This window comes from Vicugna pacos, chromosome 17, assembly GCF_048564905.1.
Source record: "Vicugna pacos chromosome 17, VicPac4, whole genome shotgun sequence".
Taxonomy (NCBI): Eukaryota; Metazoa; Chordata; class Mammalia; order Artiodactyla; family Camelidae; genus Vicugna; species Vicugna pacos.
In genome coordinates, this window is record NC_133003.1 from 41,874,533 (window position 1) to 41,891,574 (window position 17,042).

General features: G+C 35.9%; 1 protein-coding gene across 6 annotated transcripts in view; it reads left to right on the forward strand.

Annotated features, from left to right (window-relative positions):
* The window catches only part of CHL1 (cell adhesion molecule L1 like), a 560,006-nt gene that overhangs the window by 103,703 nt on the left and 439,261 nt on the right, over nt 1–17,042 (forward strand). Inside the window, exon 1 of one of the 6 annotated variants that reach the window (XM_072941722.1) lies at nt 14,300–14,317. The exons of the other annotated variants lie outside the window; for them this stretch is intronic. The gene's annotated coding sequence lies outside the window, so the exon portion shown is untranslated. Of the gene's footprint in view, nt 1–14,299; nt 14,318–17,042 lie in introns of those variants that run through there. 6 annotated transcript variants of the gene reach the window in all.

A 17,042-nucleotide genomic window follows, 5' to 3' on the forward strand; every position in this document is an offset into this window, starting at 1 on the left:
GCTTAATTTGTGACATTTAGGGTCATTTTGACATAACACAATGTCTATGTCTTTTTACATCCCTGAAGGTCATAGACATGTATTGGTTATTAAGAAAACAAAAACGAAACAAAACAAAAAAACCCTGTCCATTTGCAGCTGTATAAACCTCCTCAACTTTGGAGTGGTATGGGGACAGGGAGCCCTTTTAATTTTCCATGTTGTGGCAGAGACTGGCAAAGCTTTCACCCACATCAGCTTCCTCTCCTTCCTGAGGATACAGCAAGGCAGTGTTTCCAGCCTACTTTCCAGTGAGGTGTAGCCATGTTGAAGCTCCTGACAGAATGGTAGCAGGGGAGAGGCTCTCCATTTCCAGTCTGGTCCAGAGAAACCTCTCACTCATGATCTCTCTTATGCTTTCTCCTCCTGGGGAAAGATGGCAGAGCTGCAAGATGAGAGGAGAATAGAATCCCTGAATCCCTGTCCACAAGAAAGCCATTTAACTAAAACACCCACATTAGATTGTTACAACTCAAAGTAAACATTCATTGCACCTCTGAAATTTGGGAGTTTGTTTATTACAGTAGCTAACTTTAGCCTAACAACACATGAGGGATAGAGAGAGAAACTGCCAACTTGGGCTTTTTTCCAGCCATATCTGAAATAATAGATATAGTTGCAGCTAGACTGACTTTGCATTCTTCTGTAATGTGATATTTTGAAGGTTTTAATTTGATACCTTTGAAAAAGTTAATTCCACCTAATCCTAATTTAAATGTGTGGTTCCATTGAGTTCATTGGCTGGCCCTCTTCACTTGGGTTCAGCATAGAGTTACAGTAAGAAAATTCAAGGCCCATTCCATTGATACTTTCTTTCCCAATGAATGCCTTTCTTATAATCATTGCTTTATTTAGTAATTTCTTTACCATTCCACAAATAGTTTTGAACAGGTCTCATGTACCAGGCCCTATATTGGAGTTAGGAAGACAACAGTAAATAAGGAAATAGGATGTTTGCCCTCATGAACTGTGTAGTTTTAGTGGAAGAGGCAGGCATTGCACAACTATAGTCATATAAGTGGTTATTATTTCTCATTATAACAAAAGCTATGAAAGAAAAATCTAGTGAACTGTGGTGTGATATAACAGGGAGGCCTAATCTTAGGGATAGTAGTGGGTTTCAGGAAAGACTTTCTAAATAAATGTATTTAAATTGAAAGCTGAAGAAAAACATTGTAGACCGAAAGAACAACATATGCAAAGGTCTTAATTAAATTATTAAGAGCTAGCATTTATTATTTGCTTTTTAGAAGCTAAACATTGCTGATTTTCTTTACTGCATAAACTCACTTAAATTTCTCATAAAAGGTTTATCACATGATTAATATTACTCTCCCCATTAGAAAAAAATGAAGCTTATCATTGAAGTGATATGCAGTATGGTTGGAGCATGAGGAAAACAAAAAATATGGGGGTAGAAGAAATTGGTGAAGGAGGTAGGAGCAAATTATGCAGCGCCTGTGCCATGTATTAGAGTAACAGGGCATACTTTAAATAAAGTAGTTTGATATAAAATAGTTCGATAATGTTTTTAATAATCTTCTATCCTCTTTTCTGAGATAGAGAAAATTAAAGGAAATAAAAATAATTCTCTGTAAATTAAAAAATTGATTATTTCTTGCTAGCTAGCTAGTTATTTTGTTTACTTATTTACTTGTTTGTTTATTTGTTTGTTTGTTTGTTTTAAGCCTATCTACTAACCCAGCATTATGATAGGTACTTTGTGATGTACAAGATAAAAATAAGACTTTGTCTTTCCTCTCAGGAATATAAAACTCTTGCTTGTCCACTAGCAGGAATTGGCTGTTAACTGATTTTAGGAACAAATAGTTAAAGCCTCCTATGTTAGTTTTCTATTGCTAAGTAACAAATTACCACCAGTTTAATAGCTGCAAACAACACAAAAGTACTAGCTCACCATTTCTGGGGGGGTGGAATCTAGGCACAACATGGCTTAACTGGAACCTCTACTCAAGTTCCTATAGGTTGAATTAAGGTGTGAGCCAGGGCTGTGTTCTCATCTGAGGCTTGGTGTTCTTGGCTCACTGGTTGTTGGCAGATGACAGTTCCTGTAGTTGTAGCTTATACAACATATTTATATAGTCCCTTAGCTCCTGGAAGCCTTCCTTCCCTTCCTCCTGGCCCAATTCACAACATAACCTTACCTCTTCAAGGCCAGTAGGGGAAACTATTTCTAGTCTGCTAGATAGTGCTGAAAGAATCTTACATAAAGAACACAGTCAGAAGAGCAACTATCCCATAGAAATAACCTGATCAAAGAAGTGATTTTCCCATCATAGTCCCATGAAAGTTTGGGGGTACATAACCCAGGGAGTGAGACCAAATGGGGTAGAATCTTGTGGGTCACCTCAGAAATCTGATTACTACACCTCTTGAACAGGAAGATGGTTTGGTAAACCATGGAAGCATAGAAACATGAGAAACAATTAGAATTCTCTGTATTACCATTTGAACATTCTTCAGGAAAAAGCGGATACCACTTCTTCCTTGCATTTAGTATCTCTGGCGACCATATATCCTAATTTGCCTTGGGCATTCTCAACACCTATTGCCCCCAGTGTCATTTTAATAGTGTTCTTTTAAACTCTCAAGAATATTTCAGTTTCTTATTGCCAACATATTTATAGCCCTGATATAGGAAGGAAATAATGCCATCAAAGCCTGATGACATTAAATATTTGTGTGATTCCCCTGTTCTGATTCCAGGGCTCACTAACCAAACTTCTGACAATTTTCATGTCTATAAGAAGAAAACACTGGTTGGACTAACATCAAAGTCTGGTCCACTCAATGCTTGTCTTTCTCATTATAAATTAATGAACATGCATTCTAATTTGTAAACTTCCGTCACTTATTTACAGTAAGACATTTCCTGATAAAGATCAGTTTCAGAATCCTGAGCAAAGAGTTGCAATACTGTCACATTACGGTTGAGGACCATAATGTAATGGAACAAGATGAACTCAAGTCAAATGCTTCCCTGCAAAGCCGTGCATCCAGACCACTGACCTTTGACAGATTCACCTTGATCACGCTTTGTGTTTATTTTAAACACTTCTAGTAGCTTAGGTAGTAAATGGAAGAGATGAGTGGAGACCCAAGTTGTTAGAGAAGTTGAGGTGGGCTTCCTAGAGGAGAGGTATAATGTGAATTAAACCTCTGATATGGAGTGAGTTAGATGAATAGGCAGAAAAATGCATTGAGATCACATATACTCTTCAGTAATTTACTGTTCTTTATCAGCTGACAATTTCCAGTTATCTAGAGCAGGGGCTGATTACTTTATGAACAATGGTTTCCTTTCTAATTGTACCACCATGTTCAATAGATAGACAGTCTCTCCTACTTAACCACAGACTAACTTCAGACATTAGTAGTAAGAAAATCATATTCTAGGATTCTGGGATAGTGAATGAATCTATTTATTCAATAAATGTTGACACCACTGTGAAGCAGGTGCTGGGCTAAGGTGCTAGGAACACATTGGTGCAGAAGACAGTTGCATGCCCAGGCTTTACAGCCTGCCAAGAAAGACTATTTTGGTCCATTTGTGTAGCTAAACAAAAATACCATAGACTGGGTGGTTAACAAGCAACAGACATTTATAGCAGTTGTATGACGTGGGGGTTGGACGCTATGGAGGTATACACTTGGAGGGCTTCAGAGAAGTCTACTTAGAGGGACTAACACCTTCATGGAAATCTGAACCAGATAAAGCAAGAGAAAGGAAATGAGGAGTGTTGTTGAAACAAAGAAAAATTACAAAATCCTAAAACTCAGGAACAAAACAAAAAGCTGAGATTTTAGGATATTATTCAACATGTTCGGAGTGGTGAGATCCAGGACTAGGGAAGCAAGCTGAGAGCCAAGGGAGTTTTAGGCCCATTCTGGAGTTTGGAGCTGACTCTAAGAACAATGAGGAGCATCTGAGGGCTCTTGCAGCACAGATAGCGGCCCCCCAAACTTGAAATGCCTTTGAGTTTGTTTGAGTTTTGCTTTATGACTAAAGAAATGCCGTAGTATTCAAGTGATTTCTTGAACTTAGTTCCATTTTCTATCTGTTGTAGTGATGGTTTTGCTTTGGGAATCTATAACCCCTACGTCTCTCTTCTAGGAAGGCTTTGCACTGTTCTCTAGTTGTCAAATTAATAAATTTCTGGGCACTGTATTTTATATTCTTTAGGTGGAATTTATACTTCCTTTGTTGTTTTCCCCATTTTAAAGCTTGAAATCAGTGTTACAAACTTCCCATTAGATAGTGAATGAGGGAAGAGCACAGTCCTGCTTTCCCATAACCATCCTACATTTGATCCTCTTATGAGTTTGTCTTAGGTATTTTTCATTCATTCATCCATGCGCTCAAACATGTGAAAAGTGAAAACTGTGTTTCATCTTTTATGTGCTCTGTTTTTAAAGTTGTCACTGTTTCGTATTAAAGAAAGATCTTTGTATTGACAGCCCCTTCCCTGATTTCTGCTGGTAGTGTTTAATTATAAAATTCATCTAGAAGCAAAAATACCTCCTCAATTTAAATTCATGCAGAATCTGGTCAGCATTCAGGGGAAATGACTTTATTACAATTGACAGAGAACTGGCCCTGGAAAACTCAAAAGCAGGCAACATCTTTAAAGATTTTTCTGTAGATTCAATCTGGAAATATTTGAATACTTCCTAAGGAAAAACGGTGCCTCTCCTCAAAGCATCAAAAGCATGAACACAACGAGAACAGAGTTTCCTGTGTTTCTTTGTGAGGTGTTTTATGTAGGACTGATGGCTTACCCCACCACAGTGTAACTTTCTAACCCTTTCTTGCTGTCATCCTAACTAGCATAAATGATATTTTTATAGGAACTGAACTACTAAAATTTTCATGAAGACAAGGAAGAAGGAGACAAATTTTGTACGGAAATAAATCTATAAATGATAAATTCTTCACTAGTCCTTCCCTGGAAACGTAAGAGATGTGATGTACCAGTCGTACTTTAATAATTTAAAAAGTGTCTACCTTCTCTTCACTAACTAATGCTTACCCTGGCAATTCAGGGCCTCACTGCCAGAATACATTCGTATAAAGTGCTATTTTTCTCTTGTGAAGAGGCATAGAGCCAGCCTCCAAAGCTCTTAGTGCAAATCAAAGGTGCCTCTATCATAGAAAGGGGAAATCTCTAAAGTTACCTTAAATTGGAAAAATACATAAATAAAGCAAACAAAAAAACAAAACCAAAAAACCTCAAGAAAATGTTATTAAGAGGAAGTGGTCTTTGCTCTGTTATCTCAGTATAAATTCTACCACTTTGGTCTTCAGTGTTTCACTGGTACCCAGGATAGATCAATAACCAAAAAACACCAGACAATGATAAGTTGCCTTTGGTCCCAGTGAGCGGAAGTAGGGTGAGAAAAGTAAAGCTGTTCTCAGGTCGTAAGATCTTAACGACTGGGAAAGAGATTCTAGTGGGTAGTGTAATTCATATTGTTTGTGTTAAGACTTCATCTGTTCTATAATTTTTCTATGAAGTATACATTTCTGTACATTCAAATATAGGTAATTATTCTGTATGTTTACCCTGAACATACATATTTTCTCAGTTCATCTCAAAAGCAGAATACATTTATCCTAAGAATGTAATACATTTATTCATTCCTACAGTCATTTTAGATCTTATATAAGCATCAAAAAGGAAAAAAAAAAGTTAGGTGATTGGATTATGTCTTTGGCTTAATCTTACAGTGACTCAAGAGTCCCCATCTGTAAACTGAGTAGTAATAATAATAAGAGTAATAATAATGCCTTCATCAGGAATTGAGTAAGTATTCATAAGCATTTTGAAGGTAACATGGGACACAGTAAGTGCTCAGTCACTATTGGCTGTTAGTAACTATTAGTAACTATTAGTATCAGTAACTGTTATGGCTATTCCTGTAGATAACCATCTAATTGTCATAATCGTTATGCATTTCAGGACTAATGAAACTTACTCTAATAATGAAATTCAGCATAAAGTGAAGTCTGACTTTGTTTTTCCTTTGTTGTTACTTCTCACCACAATTGCTTTGTAAATTAGGCAGAGTGTGAAGAGTAAAAGGTAAAGGACTAATAATCACAGAGCCTTGGTTCTCATTTCAGATTTCGATAGCCTGTTTTGTTAAGTTACATTGTTTCTTAGGCCTCGGATTTCTTGTAGGCAAAATAAGGCCTAGATGGTGGTTATGGTTCTGTGGAGTCATTTACTGCTCATGATGTAACATATGCTAAAAGGACCACACGTTTAAGATGTTCTTTTCTGACAAATTCCCTCACTAAAAGTATTTTTACCTAATTTTTAAATTTTACCTTGCTATGAGAAGAAAAACCCACAATTAGGGAAAACTCACAGCAGACACTCAGCAGCTCACCAGGGATTAATTTCTTTTACATATTATGATACATTTTTTACATGACACAATATTACATTGTTCCTGGATGTCCCAGCATGTGGCAAATGATTATAACTTCATTGCTGATGTTTGAAAGATTATGACTGATAAGGTAAGCCTTATGCTTTCGTATTTCTTTTGTTTCTACTTCAGTCTCCTTATAAATAATTCATAGAACAAAATTACTGTCCCAGAAAAATACAGTCTGTTTCATCAGCCCCTTCACACTTTATTGATCAGTGCATATAATATTTAATACATATCCATGGAATTTAGAAATCTCATTTTTCCCTTTGTTCCACAGGACTTTAAAGACATATACTTTACCAAGATATTTACATTTATAAACTTTATATTGCAAAAGCATTGTTCCTAATTCCTTCTTTTTATATCCTAAATCTCTTTGATATCAGGACAACTTTCACTCATTTGCTTATAATAATAAAATAGCTTATCTTTATTAAGTACTTGTGAATGATTTCATTCATTATCTCATTTTTTTCCTCTTTACCATACTGTGAGGTAGGTTTTAATATGACTATTTTACAAGTCAGGAAACTGAGCTCACAGAAATTAAATAATTTGTCCAAGGAAACTACAGGTTATTGCTGGAATCAAGATTTAAACTTTGAGTGTTCAGACACTTGAGATCATGTTATTAGCCATTAGACACAGTGCCCTTTTGGAAGGGGACCCACCAAAAAAGAATGGAGTGGAGATTCCGGCCCAGGCTGCTGAAATCTGCATTTCCATATGCTATCTCGTGAGTAATTGTTGGTATTTAGGTTTTAAACTATCCTTCCAGCATGATCCACCTGAAAGGTTCTAGCAGGTAACAGCATCCATTCTGTACTGCCCAACAAAAACAGCCTGTCTAGACGTCAGTCTGTCTGAACTCTCCATCTTATTTTGACTGAAGGCTGCCTTTCAGGCAAAGGCTAAAGGAGTGGTGGTAGTGACTAGCATAGAGACAACCCTGCGAGCCAGCCCAACACTGCCAGTCAGGGGCAGATTCATGCTCCAGGGGAAACAGGAAATGTCAGAATATCGAAGAGCAGTGGGGAATGTCATTACAATAGGAGTGATGGAATTGAACAGCTTAAGAGGGGGAAAATGGCAAAGAAATAAGGGAGACTAAACAAAGAAATTTGGAGCCACAAACAACCACAACAGAATCAGAATCCTCTCCCTTTATTACCTCTTTAATCTTTCCACAGGTGTGCTTTAAAGACACACATGTTTGTCATTTGAGGCTGGATTACAAATCCTCATATAAATATTTTGAGAGTAAGGAAAGAAGACAGACTCTAGAACAATGAGTATCTTTATGGAAAAGTTACTTGTGAATATCCTTCCACATTTTTAAACTCTATTCCCTTGAATTTGATGTCTAGATTCCATTTTTTACCAGTAAACATTTCCATACAGGCAATGAAATTTACCTTTTAATATAATGTTGATTAAAAATACTTGAATTTAAATAAAGTATTGGAAGATATTATAGACCCCTCCATTAAAAAATAAATCCTCAGAGTTTTCCAAATACAGTATGTTCCAATTTTTCTAAATCATCAAGACACAATAAGTAGTGAATATTTAATTAAATGATTGACATTTTCCTAGAAACGAGAGAATTTTTTTAAAAATTTAACAAATGTGTGAACATATTTTTAAGAAGATAGAAATGGAATTTTAATTTTTACATAGCTATATATTACCAATGCTATTGATCAGGTTAGCTAATTTATAAGTAAAACTTCATATATTAGGGGACTCAGATACTTGTCAAATCAATGAATTGATTAAATAAAACATACGTCTGTTATATCAAGATATTCTCTAGAATTATAGCCTGCATCTTCTCTAATGAGACATAGAAGCATGTACTGCAGTTAGTATTTCATTTTAAAGTGAGCAATTAAGATTGCATTATGATTTTCTCAAATTTAGCTGTTTTTTCCTCTTTTCTTGTTAATATTTGATTAGTTCTCTGGATATGTCTCTTTGTAAATTTTTAAAACAGTAGATATTAGAGGCTAATCTTCAAGAAGGTGAAATAAATGAAGATTTTATTTTTGTATTAGCATCAGTGGATTTCTGTGTTTTTAATGGAGATTTTCACAAGTATCAGAAAAAAGATCTTGCATTAGTTGTTACAAGTGGTACATGTTCCATATGATAAAATAACTTATTGTGTTCCAATCACATTTTAAGCATTGGAAAAAGAGTAAGCTAAATTTTTTTAAAAGTCCCAACTTGTGCAGAAGCATAAAGATATGAAAGAATTTTATTTCAAATTAATCTTTCATAGAGTCAGATTATTGTTCTGTGTGCGTTTCAGAATCTCACTGCTAAAGTGGTATTTGCACATTCTTTCATGGAATTCTTGCTCTTCAATACTAGTTGTTTACAGAAGCTCAAAATATCTAAACCCAGGTGGAGGTTAATAGCATTGAGCTCAGATTGAAAGCATGCTTTTCTTTTTCTCCTCCCCATCCCTCACCCCAGTGATAAGGATAGAATCTGGAGAAGAGATATCAAAGCCAAAGATGAGATGAAGTATCTTGAGGAGCTAAATGTCAAATACAATCTGCCATCCCATGTATCATTACTGCTCTGTTTATGGGAAAAGTATAATTGATTCTAACAAGTGTTAATCGTGTTGCTGACAACTACGACTTCCCCAGTTCACATAACTTGTTGTGATCATGACCACTGACTTTATAATGACAAGGTTCTAGGACATGTATATCTGAAATGTTCACGATTATTTGGTAAACCAGTGCATAGCTGTTGACAGTTTCATTCAGTTCCTTTTTGCCCCATCTAATCCAATTATTTTAGTATCATTATAGTTCATGGGGACATAGATACTTGCTTTTTATGTGATTTGATTAACTGGAAGTGAGAAGAGCCATGTGATGACAATTTTGTTGCCGTTGCCTCAGGGTGTGGTCCATCGATCTGTAGAGCTTCTCAGAAATGGAGTAGCTTAAGCTGTGCCCCAGATAAACTAAATTAAAATACTTAGCTTAACAAGAACTCGAGGTGATTTTTATGCACTTTAAAGTTTGAGAAGTACTAAACTGGAGCAGTGAGCCAGAGCCAGCTATAAATTATAGTCATCTGGGGAAATTTTAATAACTATTATGTCAAGGCTCCATTTCTGACCATTCAAATCAAATTTTCTGAGGAGGCTCCTGGGCATCAGATTTATTTTTAAAGCTCTCTAGGTGATTCTGTGCTGCAGCCAGGGCTGAAAATCAATGCATCTAAGCAAATGGCTTTATTTGTTAAACATTCATTGTGCATCCATTATGTGCTCATTTCTGTGCTAAGAGGGAAGCCACAATGAACAAGAAAGGCAGAGCTCTTGGCCTCAGAGAACTTTTAGTCTCATGACTTGCAGGTAGCATTATTAAACAGCAACAAAAACAAAAATATAATTAATGACTTCATATTATTATGAATGCTAAAGAAACTTGAGGAAACACTTAAATTTAAGGAAGTCTTCACCATGTATGTAGTGAGGATGTGGGAGGAAGATAACAGAAATTATGGAGGACATTAACTTGGGAAGGGATGTCACCAATCGTTTTGTTGGAGTGCTCTACCCAAGGACCTCCAGCCCAGGTAGTGCACCCCATCAAATGTATGTTACCACTTTAGTGAGGGCTTCTACGCACCTAGGCTGTGTTAGAGGGGACTTTTTCTAATTTATCTTTCCAGAAGATATATCTTCTCTTAAATTCATCAACCCAGAGGCTAGCACTATTTTCTAATTTGCACTCAGGCATGTATGAGCTTATAAGTAGTAGCCTGGATTTTAAGCTTCCCTAGACATACCTCATCTCCCTCAACCAGCTCTCTCTTTTGGGTCCCTGGAACATTGTAACTATAGTGTGGTACCTGGGTGAAAGATTACACAGATGATGATGGGTAGGTCTTTGTACAGAACCACTGAGGCCTCATCAAAATTTTGGATTTACCCTTAGCACAGAAGAGAACCATTGATTCTTCCATGTATATTCTAATTACACTCTGATTTACATTCTTAAAGACCTGAAGAATCTGTTGAGATTGAATTGTATAGTAGGATGGAGTGGCAGATGAATGGATGTGAGGAAACTATTTGGATCAGTTATAGTACTTCAGGTGGAGATGATGATTTTTAGGCTTAGATCCATCATAGTAAAAATAATATGAAATCAAGATATAGTTTTAAACAGGGTGAGGTCTTACCCAGACAAACAGATGAACCACAAAGACAACAAAATTCTCACTGAAATCCATCAACCTCTTACACTAGAGAATCTGAGGGCAAAAATATGAATACAAAATTCAGGAGGAATAAAAAACTGACAATAGCCTTGGCCTTACTGAGCAAGAAAAGTACACAGTATATGCTCATTCCCCCCTTCTCCTCAGGAAGTATAGCCAGCCACACATGACAAGCTTCTTAATCATCATTTGAATCAGTAATTTGAAACTTTCCCTAGGACGCTATATATGGAAAAAGAGGAGGTAAACATAAGATGTTCATCACTTTCTTGGCTAGTGTAGTGTTTGAGTGATGAGAAATGTACACAATGAGGCTGCACAGGTGTTATAGAGCCTCAGTGCCTTGCTAAGGATCCTTGGGAATCGGATGTATACTTTAGGGGAAGGTAGGACCCATAATGTGTATGTTATGGAAAAAGCACATGAGGGATTCACACCAGGCATCTCCATTACTCCAAACTGTGGTTTCTCTTCATGTCCTGAAATTGTATCCAATTAAATAATACTTTCTCAGGAGATATAAAGGAATGTACTGCCTTTTTCCTCTCAACTTTCCCTTACTCTATGCACTTGCTTTCTCTGCTCACCCACAGCCACTTAAGCCATGGAACCAACATAAGATTTACCTACTCTTCCTTTCCTCATTTTGTAGGGTCCTCATTCTCCTTTTCACTAATTTTCTAATTCAAAATAAAATTGGCTTATGCCAACTAAGGACTCTATTTTTTAAAAATTAAACAGAACATCTATACTGAATTGAATCATGGCTGAGCATTTTTCTGTCATTTTAACATTTCTTTGTTACTGGAGGTCTGAAGGAAAATTTGCTCAGTATTTATTTCTCATTCAGTATTTCCTTGTTTCTCAACCCTTTGAAAAGTGAATTAGATTGTATTGTAAAAAGCATAGTTAACAGTGAGAATAAGAACCTTTAAAGGGAATCTCTTTGGTTTTAAACTATAGTATGAACTACCACAACATTCTATATTAAAAATCAGCATTTACATATGGAATTAAAAACTCCTGTGGGATTGTTCTGCTGGAAAGGCAAACAGATGATTGTTCAAGTAAAGCTGAAGCATGAAGTGTGGATGATGTATTTCCAAGTGGACGTTAAAAAACAGTTGGCAGTTGCTTTGAAAGGACAGACATCAGAAGAAAGTGAAACATTATTTGTGTCAGAGCCTACTGTTTAATTTTAAACAGGTCTTCCCAATTGCTTTTCTGTTTTCTTCACCTCAAATTTGGTCTATAGACTCTTAAGCTTCATAGGTGAGAACCTAGATGTCTGAAGACTAGTGAAATGTTTGGAATCGAGTTCTGTCTTCACCATGAATGAAAAGGATGGGAAATTTTCAAGTCTGAATTTTTGAGACAATTTGACAAACACACACATCTCTTCACAACACATGGTGTAAAATAGGGTTAGCATATGATTTGGATTATCTAAAGTTATTATTCCCCGGATGTACTCAGAAGATAAATCATTGACTATTGTTTGTTGCTATTGTTGTTTTCATTTTTTCAAAAAACATTAATACAGTAGTCCTGGGTATAGTGATATTTGTTTCTATCAAAACTTATTCTCTGAAGGAAAAAAGTGGGATGGGGTTGGTATGTAAACAAAGAACACTCTGGTTAAAAAACATTTTAATTAACTTTGGTTAATGCAATTTTAGAAGCATATGTAAAACATTCTGTCATATATTTATAGCCGGGAAAACAGGCTTTGGAGACATGAACACTTAAATTCAGGTGTTAGATCTACCATCTTTTAATCCAGGTGATTTTAGCCATGTCACTTAATTTCTCTTTACTCTAAGTACCTCATTGTTTCTATAAGGAGAATACTGTCATCTGGATGATTAAATTACATAATATGTGACTATTTATCTCTATATGTATATGCATAAAAATCTTTGGAAGTGGATAAAGAAACTCTGGAACCTCCAGACAATGGAATATTATTCAGCACTAAAGAAACAAGCTATCAATCCATGAAAAAACAGGAGGAAACTCAAGTGTATATTATTAAGTAAAAGAAGCAAATCTGAAAAGGCTACGTACTATATGATCACAACTATATGACATTCTGGAAAAGGGTAAATTATGGAGACAGTAAAAGGATCAGTGGTTGACAGAGTGAAAAGAGTGGAAGAGAGATGAAGAGGTGGAACATAGAAGGCTTTTAGGTCAGTGGAGTGCTTCTGTATGATATAATGTGCTTATGTGCTGTTTTACATTTGTTAAAACCCATAGAAGGTGCAACACCAAGAGTGAACACTAATGTAAAGTATGGACTCGGGGTGATAATAATCTATGAATGTAGGTTAATCAATTGTAACGAGTATACAACTGTGGTAGGAGAGTGAAGGATGTTGTTCCTGTGTTTGGACAGAGTGTATATGGGAACCCTTTGTACTTTCCCCTCAGTTTTACTGTGAACCTGAAACTTCTTTAAAAAAAAAAAAAAACAACAGTTTATTGAGTAAAAAGAAAAAGGTAAGACAAGTGTCTGTCACATAGTAAACACTAACATCTATTAGCTATTATTGTTATCATTGACTTTTAAAGTTAATGAACAAGTTCTCTGTTGAAGAATATAGTGAATAAGGGAAAGAGGATATCTATCTATCTATCTGTCTGTCTGTCTGTCTATCTATCTATCTATCTATCTATCTATCTATCTATCTATCTATCTATCTATCTATCTATCTGGCAAGGCAAGGAGGAAATGGAAAATGAGCTATGAGCGAATGAGAGAGAGAGAGAGGGAGAGAGAGATTATGCAAAATCGATTTACCGCATGCTTCACTTGCCTGAATTTAGAAAATGCTTTGACTTGAGAACCCTTTATGCTGATTGCCATGTAGGTAACAGCTGAGTTACTTACCTTCATTTATAGGGCAGAGCCCACTTACTTTCTGAAACTAGGACCCAAATTTAAAGTCTGGAGTCTCTGAGTTCCTGTTTCTTAGTTTTGTTGCTGCCACTGATTTTGTCTTCATTGTTTTGGGTGTGGTTTTCCTATATTTTTGTCTGAATTCCATGGACCTCTTTTAAATTCCTTGTCCTCTATTGTTGACTTACATCCTTGGAGTAAATCTTTCAAATGTTAACTGCTTTGAAAAGGTCAGGAACTGAAAACTTGTGGATAGTTGGTCCTTTGGGCAGGCATATTCTATCCAGAATGAAGGGAATGATGGAAGAAATATCCTTTCACTGAGTTAAATGGGCAAAATGGGGGCAAGAGTTGGAAGAGATTTCTTCTTACTTGTTATCTGTTAATTTGAGGAGAGATTAGAAGTTATCTGAAAGTTGGTTAATCTAAAATACTTCCATGAATGTTAAAATTATCATTGACTTTCATAGTTGCCTTGGAACTGGAATATGGTTTCATGGTTTAAACATCTTTTTTTCTCTTTCACCTTAACTTTCTAAATGTGTCCTGACTGTCATTCTTATCAGAAAGAAGACTGCTCCAATCAGAACAAATATTTATGGAATGATTACTATGTGCAAGGCTTTGTACACTGTTCTAGCTCTCCTTTCAAGAAATACAGTAAGTAGTTACTGTGATAATCCCCATTTTAATAGATTTGGAAACTGAATCATAGATGTTCCATAAATTACCTGAAGTCCACTCAATTATATGGCTATACTAGGATATAGAACCTAACTCTGCCTAACTTAATTACACTGTCATATTTCCCCCACTAAAGACTTTGAAAAAATAGTTCCTAATTCTACAGGATAGAAGTAAGAAGGACTTTGTGAAGAATTGATTTTTCAAAATGAAGAATAATTCTAGTTAGCAACATTTTCTTCTATGAAGAAAGTTAAAATCACCAATTCAGTCTTGTTAATAGTTCCCATTTAATATCACTGCTTGACATGATATTGACTTGCTTTTTATCATATTTGAGCTCCAATTGAGAGTTCTGAAATGTTGAAATAACATCACCATATGGATAATTACTAGATGTGCTATTTTTGCAACTATTTTGAAGAGAAATAATTAGATGCAGTGTACCACTTGCTTGTTTTATTTGTCTTTGATCTTGTTCTGTAGGCTTTATGAAAGAATTAAATGAAAATGCACTGCTAAAAAGCCACAAAATAGAGTATACGTTTCTACAAATAAAAATTCAGGGGAGTGCCATTGAACCTCTAATCCCTGAATTAGAGGAAATAATCATCACACTATAGCAAAGTGTTAAGAATGTAGGCCTTTAAACCAGATTGCTTGTCTCTTTATCAGTGTCCATTGCGAGGTAATTTTCCATAGCTGCTTGTATCAGGAAGTTGAATCTATTTCTTCATACACTGAAGCTGGTTGGGCTTGTGATTGGTTTTGGCGAACACAATGTGACAGAAGCAAAGATTTGACTCTGGTCTTGTATGCTTTCTCTCCTTCTTTCAGTATTTTGCCACCATAGCCATGACAACAAGCCTGGGTTAGCCTGCTAAAGGGTGAGATACCATGTGGAACAGAGATGAGCAATCCTAACTGAACTGTCTTAGGCCAGCCAACTCCCCACAGACATGGCAGACAACCACAAACACATGTGTGATCGCAGCCAAAATAACCAAGCCTGATGGAGAGAATCATTCATATGTGCCTAGTCCAAATGGCAAACCCACAAAATCATGAACCAAACAAATTGTTATTTTAAGCCATTAAGTTTTATTCAGAGAGAGGGAGGTGGATAGGAAAGTGGTTGCTACTTAGCAAAATTGATACATCTGGGTTCAAATCCCGGTTCTAACACTTATTACATGTATGACCATGGATAGGTTAATTAACCTTCCAGTGACAGATTTCTCTGTAAAATGGGGATAGTGTTTACATATATTTGTCGTCCTCTTCCTCTGAACACCTGGTAGAACCACACCATCTCTCTTGCCCCTTGAAGTTTTGTGACTGACTGTGTCACAATGAAATGGCTGTGTGACTGACTTTGCCCAATGAAATGTGAGTAGAAGTATTTAAAAGTGCTTGTGAAATTCTAAAATCTTCCTGCCCCTTACAATTGCAATGTTCCAAATGGGGAAAGTCTATCATCTTGCGTCCTGAAGTAAGAGGTACATACATCTGGAGCCCTATTCCACCTCACAATGGACATTGAAATTTTGAGATTGTTTGTTACTGCTGTAAATCCCAGGCTTTCCTGATCCATACAGTACACTCCTCTAAGGTTGTTTTGTGACAATATAAATAAATCTCTAAGTACAATGTCTGGCACACCTAAAGTATTCTATAATGTCTAATATTAATACTGCCTTACCAGATAAGAAAACAAAAATGAAAACAAAATATCCTTGGGAAATAGGATGTAAAGATTTCTTTTTAAAAAATTATTTCCTTAATTGATATTCATGTACCATTTTAATATCATCCTACAATAAATCAGGGTTTAAAACTGTTTAGTTGTTCACTGTACCAAGAAAGGCAATATAATTGGAGCTTAATATTATTTGCTTCATTTTCAACTCTATAAACATAATATTATTTCTTTCATTTTTAACTACAAAATTTTATAATTTTCTTAGGTAGTTAAGGATTATGATTAATATATATTTATAGTATTTTCCCAGTGTTTTAGATTACTTTTAAATTTATCACTGTCACTTCACTGTAACACTTCAAAAAGATCTGGGTATGAAAGTGAATGTTTATTGCACATTTACATGTGGTTTGGGAAGAGAAGCCTTCAACAGGCCACTTCAGCTTCATAAGGTTCTAGTTTACGTGGTGGGTAAATCTTCATCCTCAAACATCTGACATGTGAAAACATGTATATGCTGTATAGCTGTGTTTCAATGGCCCATGGTTACAAGGAACCATATTTTAGTTCAGTAAAAGGAAGGGTAGTCTAAATAATGAAGCCTCTGATAATGGGGGGAAAAAAGTCCCCTAAACCAATGTTCTCTCCTGGAAGAAATTTTGTCTCTAGCAGATATTTGGCAATGTCTGGAGACGTTTTGATTGTCACTGTTCAGTGGGAGGTGTACTTACTGACATCTAGTGGATAGAGCCCAGGATGCTGCTAGAAGTCCTCCAAAGCACAGGAAAGCCCCACAATAAAGGATTATCTGGCCCAGAATGTCTGTAGTGCTGTTCTTGAGAAATTCCAGAGCCTAGACTTTGAGCCTGAATATGCTTAAGTGGAGGCTGTCCAAGATGCTAGATTGTGCTTGAGTTGAGTATAGAATCCCTTTCAATACATGAACAATAACAATAATGATATGTCATTGCCATGTGTTTGCTCTGTTGCCAACAGCTA